The sequence below is a fragment of the Panthera uncia genome (genome assembly GCF_023721935.1).
Source record: "Panthera uncia isolate 11264 chromosome C1 unlocalized genomic scaffold, Puncia_PCG_1.0 HiC_scaffold_3, whole genome shotgun sequence".
Classification (NCBI taxonomy): Eukaryota; Metazoa; Chordata; class Mammalia; order Carnivora; family Felidae; genus Panthera; species Panthera uncia.
In genome coordinates this window covers 69923650-69932403 of record NW_026057584.1, presented here as the reverse complement: position 1 = coordinate 69932403, position 8754 = coordinate 69923650, and the positions used below count along the sequence as shown (strand labels likewise).

The 8754-nt window shown below is 38.4% G+C and overlaps 1 protein-coding gene across 1 annotated transcript in view; it reads left to right on the top strand.

Annotated features, from left to right (window-relative positions):
• Positions 1–5158: 5158 nt before the first annotated feature.
• The window catches only part of PSMD14 (proteasome 26S subunit, non-ATPase 14), a 98413-nt gene continuing 94817 nt past the window's right edge, over positions 5159–8754 (top strand). The window contains exon 1 of the mRNA XM_049615598.1: positions 5159–5460. The gene's annotated coding sequence lies outside the window, so the exon portion shown is untranslated. The remainder of the gene's footprint in view (positions 5461–8754) is intronic.

Here is an 8754-nt window from a genome sequence, read left to right as displayed (position 1 = left end):
ATGCTTAGCCAACTGAGCCACCCAGATCTGCCAAGGATTTTTTTCTTCTTTCAAATAAACTTTTGGGCATAAGAGACTCTTAAAAACTGAGAACAAACTGAGGGTTGATGGGGGGTGGGAGGGAGGGGAGGGTGGGTGATGGGTATTGAGGAGGGCACCTTTTGGGATGAGCACTGGGTGTTGTATGGAAACCAATTTGACAATAAACTTCATATATTGAAAAAAAATAAAAATAAATAAATAAACTTTTGGTAGTATAAATAATATGCAATCAAATTTACCCATTTTAAGTGTACTGTTTGATGAGTTTTGACAAACCAACACCACAAAAAAGATACATGCGTATATATATATATTTTTTTTTTCCAAGAACCCCAAAAGTTCTTTCACACTCCATGCAATCAATTCTCCCATCTAACTCCACTTCAAAGCCCCAAGATAACCACTGATCTGCTTTCTGTTACTATATATTTGATTTCATTTGTTTAGAGTTTGATTAAAATGATGTTATACAGTATGTACTCTTTTGGTCTCACTTCTTTTCCTCGGCATGATGTTTTTGAAAGTCATCTTTGTTGCTGCACCTATCATTAGTTTCCTTTTTATTGCTGAGTATTATTGCATTATAAGGACATATTACACTTTATCCATTTACCATTTGGGAAACATTTGGATTATTTCCAGTTTAGGACTATTATTAATAAAACTGCTATAAACTGTCACATGGAAGTCTTGGTGTGGATTTATGTTTTTATTTATTTTTTTGGTAAATACATACAGTGGAGTTGCTAGGGCAAATGGTAGTTGTATTTTTAACTTTATATAAAAAAAAATAGCAGGACAATGTCCAAAGTGGTTGTACCATTTTAGTTTCTGTTTGCATAGTATATATGTTTTTCATCTTTTTAGTTTCAATATTTTTTGTGTCTTTGAATCTAGAATGTGTCTCTTGTACTGCAGATAGTTGTATCTTTTTAAAAATACATTCTGCGGGGGCGCCTGAGTGGCTCTGTCAGTTGAGTATCAGACTTAGGCCCAGGTCATGATCTCATGGTTCGTGGACTCGAACCCATGTTGGGCTCTGTGCTGACGGACCAGAGCCTGGAGCCTGCTTCAGATTCTGTGTCTCCCTCTTCCTCTCTGTCCCTCCTCTGCTTATGCTCTGTCTCTCTCAAAAATCAACAAACATTTAAGAAAAAGTAAAACATAATAAAAATACATTCTGCAGATTTCTGCCTTTTAATCAGAATGTTTAATCCGTTTATATTTAATGTAATTACTGTTAATGTAGTATTTACACCTGACATTTTGCTATATATTTTCTTCATGTCATCTGTTTTTTTTTTTTTTTTTTTTTTTTGCTGTTCTATTCCTTCATTACTGCTGCCTTTTCTGTTAAATACATAAAATCTAGTGTACCATTTTGATTCCCTTGTCATTTCTTTTATTATATATCATTTAACTATTTTCTTAGTAGTTGCTTTGGGGATTACAATTACTTACTAAGTTATAACCATATAGTTCAGATTAATGGCTACTTTTATTTTTATTTATTTATTTATTTATTTATTTATTTAAAGTTTATTTATTTTGAGAGAGACAGACACAGAGCAAGTGGGGATGGGGCAGAGAGTGAGGGAGAGAGAGGATCCCAAGCAGGCTCCGTGCTGTCAGTGCAGAGCCTGAGTCAGGGCTCAAACTCAGGAAACCTTGAGATCATTACCTGAGGCAAGACCAAGAATAGGATGCCTAGCCAACTGAGCCACCCCGGTACCCCAATACCAACTTAATTTTAATAGTATACAAAAACTTTATTACTATATAGCTTCCTTCCCTCCCCCCTCCTTTGTGTTATTGTGATACAAATTACATCTTTATACATAATATGCCAACACAGAATTATTATTATTGCTTTATGCAGTTATTTTTTAAGTCATATAGTAAAAACTTAATTACAACAAAAAATATGTTTAAACTGTCTTGTACATTTACTTATGTAGCTGTCTTTTCAAGTGTCCTCTATTTCTTCATGTGGCTTTGCGTTATTGTCTAGTGTCCTTTCATTTCAACCTGAAGGACTCCCTTAAATATTTCTTTCAGGGCACATTTCCTAGTAATTAATTATCTCTATCTTTGTTTATACGTATATTTTGGGAATATATTAATTTCTCCTTCATTTCTAAAGAATAGTTTTCCTAGATGTAGAATTCTTGGTTGATATTTTTTTTCTTTCAGCATTTTGAACGTCATCCCACTGCTTTCTGCTTCCACAGCCTTGGTTGTAAAATTTATTGAGGATTATGTGATGAGTGGCTTTTCTCTTGACACTCTCAAGATTTTCTCCTTGGCTTTAGCTCTCAGTAGGTTGATTATAATGTGTCCAGGTGTGGATTTCTTTGAGTTTATCCCATTTGGAATTTATTAATCTTCTTGGATGTATAGATTAATGTTTTTCATCAAATTTAGGAAGTTTTAGACCATTATTTCTTCAAATATTTCTGCTTTTTTCTCTTTTTCTGCTAAGACTCCCATTATACATACGTTGGTATGCCTGATTATATTCTACAGACTTCCATGACTCTATTCATGTTTCTTCATTTTCTTTTCTATTTGTTCTCCAAACTTGATCATCTTAACTAAATCTATATTCGAATTTGCTGATTCTTTTTTCCATCTGCTCAAATCTGCTATTGAGCTCCTGTAATAAAATTTTTACTTCAGTTATTATACTTTTCTACTTGACAATTTTTAAAAAAATAATTCCTGTTTATTGATTTTATCTATTTGGTGAAATATTCTCCTCATACTTTCCTCTAGTTCTTTAGACATGGTTTCTTTTAGCTTTGTGAATGTATGTAATTTTTTTTTTTTTTTTGAGAGAGAGAGGCTGTGCAAGGAAGAGGCAGAGAGAATCTTTTTTTTTTTTAATGTTTAATTATTTCAGAGACAGAGGGACAGAGCACAAGTGGGGGAGGGGCAGGGAGAGCCAGAGCCAGAATCTGAAACAGGCTGCAGGCTGAGACAGAGAGAATCTTAAACAGGCTCCACATTCAACGTGGAGCACAACACAGGGCTTGATACCATGACCCTGGGATCATGACCTGAGCCGAAATCAAGAGTCAGACACTCAATTGACTGAGCCACCCAGGAGCCCCTAAAATATCTTATATAGAGTCTTTATGTAGGAAGTTCCAACACATAGGCTTTCTCAGGGATAGTTTCTATTAATTGCTTTTTTCACTGTGTATGGGCCATACATTATTACTTATTTGTATGTATTGTATTGAAAAATTTTTTTTCATTTTGAAAACTGGACATTTCAAATAATATAATGTGAGAACTTTCGAAATCAGACTCTCTCTCCCCAGGGCTTTTGTCTGTTAGAGTAGTTGTTGATTTAGTGACTTTTTTGAATGCATTCCTTAAAGTCTATATTCTTTGTTGTGTGTAACCAGTGAAGTCTTTGCAGTTAGCTTAGTGATCATCTGATGACTGGACAGAGATTTCCTTAAATGTCTTCAACCAATAATTCTCCTAGTCTTTGTTGAGGGGCTTAGTAAATGTGTTGGGGCAGGCCTTCAACACTGAGCCAGGGAGTTGACTCCTCTGTTTTAGTTTTCACTTCTTGCTTTTGTAGAGCCTCAAGGTCAGACAGAAGTGAGAGCTCGGGGCCTTCTCAGGTCTTTCCCAGCATTCACAGGGCCCTAGGTAGGCACATGCCCCTAAGCATGCATATTACCTTCTAGATTCCCAGGAATGACTCAGAGTTTTTCATAGACCCTATGGACATCTCATTCCTTAGCTAAATACTTTAGTATGACTGGAAGCAAGAGTGTTCCAAACAAAGTTGAGAGATTTTTGACCTTTGTATTGATTGTTGGGGGAGTCACTGGTGAAATTTTAAGCAAAGGGGCATGACTGTACTTATGTAGCTGAAAAAAAATCTTTGTTAATTAAATGGAGAATGCATTGAAGGGGGACAAACTGAAGGCAGGGAGATTAAAATTATTGCTGCATTCTAGGAAAAAAGTAATGAAGGTTTGAGTTAAGGTTGAAGCAGAGGGAATGGTAAAAGGTGAGTGGTGGATCGGAAAAGGTCTTTTATAGATTTAAATCCTTCATGATTTCTAGGGTTATTAGTTGGGAGGCCAGTGGGAATAGGTGAATAAGAGGGAAATGTCAACTCGTAGGTCTGATTAGGGAAACCAGTTGAAGGATAGGCTCATTCACCAAAAAAAAAGCAAATAGAAGAGGAACAGGTTTGGGGGTAAACATAAAGATTTTGATCCAAATATAGTATTACCTATGGTTAAAATAACCCATGTTTTTTGTTTTTTGGTTTTTTTTTTTAGATAGAAATGGACTATCTTTAAGAGGGAAATTCAGTATAATTCTGCCTACTCAAGTAGCTTTGGATTCAGATGCTGTAATCCCTCCTTTCCCTCTATCCAGGGGATTCATCATTTTTGATTTAGAAATGCTTTAAAGATGCTCATTATTTGGAATATATTTGATAAAGTGAGAGGGACTGGGTGAACATGTTGCCCTAAACAGAGCCTGTTGCGAAGTATGGTATAAATTCGTCAGTAATCAGTCATTTCTTGGGTGGTTTTGCTATCTGAAAACCTAGCACAGAGCAGATAATGGGTGAAACGTTATTGATGCTAATTCTATGAAGAAACGTCAGTAAGTGGTTTTTTTTTTTGAGCCCTGTAAATTGGGCTTAAAATAGGTGGATTTAACATTTGGGAAACGTTGGTTTTCCTTGAAATCCAATCCCTGGAAAGCGGCGAAAACAAGGAGGCGGGTAGACTGCAGTGTGGAAAAGAACCCCTGACCGATTTCCCCTCTCTTTACACCCCTCCCTTTTCTGCTTCTCAGATGACCGAGTTCAAACGAACCTTTCAGTTCTTGAGTAGGACCGTGGTGAACACCCAAACGAAAGGGGTTCTGGTTTCTGCAACCCTGTAGTTACATTTCCTAGCCCGTCACCTCCTGGGCCCGGTAGGCGGGCGTCCCAGAGCTCGACCGCGGCCTGGACGCGAAAAGGAGGGGAGAAAAAGGTGGGGGGGGGAGAAAAGGGTGAATGTCTGAGGGGCGGGAGCGGCGCGGGCGCTAACTTCCGTCCCGCCCTCCCAGCCTCGCCTGGAGAAGCGGGGTTGCCCGCGCCGTCCGGGTGGCGCAGGCCTCCGGGACGCCCGCCGAACTCCCGAGCCGTCTCCAATTGGCCGTCGGGGGAACGGAAGCCGAAGCAGAGGAGTGAACCCGGAAGTGCTTCGCCTCGGAGGCCCGGGCGACTCTTTTGAATGGAATCGGGCTGATTCATCGCCGGTTCGCGGAGCCAGAGCCCGGCGGAGTCTGAGTCGCCGCTGCAGCTGCTGCCGTCTTCGCCGCCTCCGCGTCACCGCAGGTGGGAGACGAGTATCCAGACCGCGGCCTCCCGTCCCCGCCCGCTTTTAGGTAAGACGGGGAAGGCAGGGCCCCGGAGGTCCGCGGAGGCAGCCGAGCTAGGCCGCCGCCGGCCCCGCGCCTTCCTGAGTCACGTTGCCCAGCCGGGTTGCCGCTGGAGGCCTGGGCCCTGACGGAGGAGTCCAGGCTCCTTCGTACTCCTCGCCGGTTATTCGGGCCTCTCTGGATGTAGTCTCCTTCTTCCAGGAGTTTCTGCTTCGCTGAATTCATCACATTTGGGGGACCCTCTTCTCCCGACACCAGGAGAATCCTTGTGTATGGCCTCTGTGTGTGTGTGTGTGCTCTATTGATAGTTACTCCGGTGTTGAAAAACTTCAAAGAAGGTAGAGGAAACAAGGGAGAGAGAATTAAATTAACTTTTTCAGTGAAGGCATGCTTGCTTTATCACTTGTGCTACCCATGGGCCTTGACCCCTTTTTTTCTTAGTGTTAAGATTTCAGCTCCCTTCAAAAACCGGACAAAAACCCCAGAGATGCACTGTTTAGCCTTGAAACTTTCCAAAGCAAAGTGTGGTTCTTCGGCTATGCTTTTTAGCTTACTTTCAATTTGTCCTAATTGAGTAGTTGTTGGTGAATAGGTAGCATTTCCTGTTTTCAGTAAAGTAGAAATCTGCTCTGTGTTACCTCTTGGAACTTTTCCTTGGGACGTACTTTTGTGTCTGTCAAGAGAAGAAAAAAATGTAAACTTTTCGGAAGAGTTGGAATGTAAATTTGGTGACCGAATGAAAAAGTCTTGAAATAAAAAATGGTAACTTAAAAGTTGATAAAGATTCATGGAAAAGGCAGGGAAGAAGCCTTAAAAATTAGCATAGAAATGCAGTTCTAAGGTGTAAGTTTTTTTTTTTTTTTATTGCTACAAAAATATGTTTTTTATTACTAAGTTAATGTTTATGAGTAAAGGAATAAGTCAGTCACTATAATGTTGAAATAACAAAAAAGAACTGAATACAATGTTAGTGGAGATAATTAACACAATGGTGGCTTTCTTGTTTTGTCCAGTAAGGCTAGCAACTGGCTCATTTAAAGTTTATATGTTTTAAACAAATTTAACAGAAGTGGGACACTAACTACAGTTAAGTTGTGTTCAGTGAAGTGATATTTAGTGAAAACCCTGGATATTGTCAGAAAACAGTTTTGAAGTCATCTTTCAATGAAGCCTCACCTGTTGACTTTGGGAGAAATTGTTTTTTCTCCTCAGGGTTGCTTGGTAAATAATATTTTGCTGTTTTAATGTAAAGCTTACTTTTGCGTTTATTTTTATGCTTGTGATGTAAACCTTGTTTTTAGTATGTAGGTTTACAACCTATGTTTGATTATCAGTAACAAGAGATTGTGCTTTTGTTTTCCATTATACAGCAGTGTTCATTTCATAATTCAGTGTCCACTTCTGAAAGTCTGACCTGAAAATTCACATGATTTATTACTAATGATCTTGTCATATACCCAGTTTGTTGCACTCCTTTGACATTCATATCCTGCTTTGTGATATTTTGGTGTCCCCATCTGTAAAATGAGAATTGGATTAAATAATCGCTTCTGGCTCTAAGATGATCATAACAATAGCAGTAATTATTGAGTACTTTATAAATGTTCCAGGCACTATAAGAGGTGCTTTGTATTTTTTCTTACACTGATTTCCAAGAGGTAGATTATTATCCCATTTTATGGATGAAGTCTAGAGACGAGAAGAAGGTAACTTTTTACAGATCGTACCGAGAGTAGGTCATAAAGCCCAGATTCAAATTGAGGTATGATAGCCTTCAGAGCCTTTCTGGCTCTACCCTGCCGCCTTTCACTATATGTATTTTTTTATGGGTTTATATCATTCCTCCCAGATAGAGTATAGATTCTTTGAGTGAAAGTTACTGAGTTTCTTAGTGGCTCTATTTCTGTATCACCTTATGCACAAAGTAGTACAGGTTTTCCCTGCTATCTGAAAGTTAGCTTTACCCCACTTCACTTTTACAGAAGACCTGCATTATACCCATTATTGCTAACAGATAGAAATCTGAAGAGGATTTTCGCTTTTACTAAATGGTAACTGTTTTCTTCGATTTATACCATTTCCACTTAGGAAGGTTTTCATAGGAACATTCTGCTTTTGGATAAGAGGGGGAAACTTGTATTTAATGAATGTTTAATTGAAAGTTGTAATTAGGAGACAGCACAAGAAAAGATATTTGTAACAGTTCCATCTTTACTGTTCTAAAATGGAAAAATCTTGCTTTCAAAATCCTATTTATATAATTAAAAGTTTAATATCGACTCTGTTTCTTCCACTGAAGAAAGCCTTTAAGAAAGTCAAAAACGTTTCCAATTACTTTCCACAAATCAGAGTAGAGGAATTAGAAATACAGTGAGATCACAAATATGGAGTAAAGGATTTAGCATCAGTCTGAAAAGTAATGTAACTGTAGCATGGATTGGGGAGTAAAAAATGAAAATTGAACTAAGAAACAATGATAAACTTGAACAACTAAGGCCTTCATGATTTGTTGAATTTTATGAATTACTAGGAAAACGGTGTCCCTTGTCCCTTGTGAAAAGATTGAAGAGTTAAAAAATTGCCACATTCCAAATCCAGATTAAGATAGTTTTGAAGGATCTGTTTTTAGAGTTATTCATAGTTCCATACATTTCCTATAAGTATTTGAGAATTGATTTATTTTAATTCCATCAGGAACACAATCTAACTGTATCAGGTTCTAACCAGATACTAACTTAGAGAGATGAAGAAGTAGAAAATCATCAACTTTTAAAAAAAAATTAAAAATTTTTAAAAATGTTTATTTATTTTTGAGAGCGAGAGAGACAGAACATGAGCAGGGGCGGGGGCAGAGAGAGAGGGAGACACAGAATCTGAAGCATTCGCCAGGCTCTGAGCTGTCAGCTCAGAGCCCGATGTGGGGCTTGAACCCACTAACTGAGATCATGACCTGAGCCAAAGTCGTATGCCCAACCGACTGAGCCACCTAGGTGCCCCGAAAATCATCCACTTTTGATGTACAACCTTTTGAAAGTACTGATACTTATTTTGTATTGTTACCAATTTGGATTGTAAACATTATATATGACATATTAGTTACAGCTAAACGCTTTGTTCATATTATCTGATAATGTTTTAAGTAAAGTTAATCATATCGTGAATGAGCTCTTGGGTCCTCTGCTTTTTGGTAGGTGTAAAAACTTGGTTTAGATCCATAGAAGTTTTCTATGGCCGGCCTGCCTTCCCTCCCTTCCTTCCTTCCTTCCTTCCTTCCTTCCTTCCTTCCTTCCTTCCTTCCTT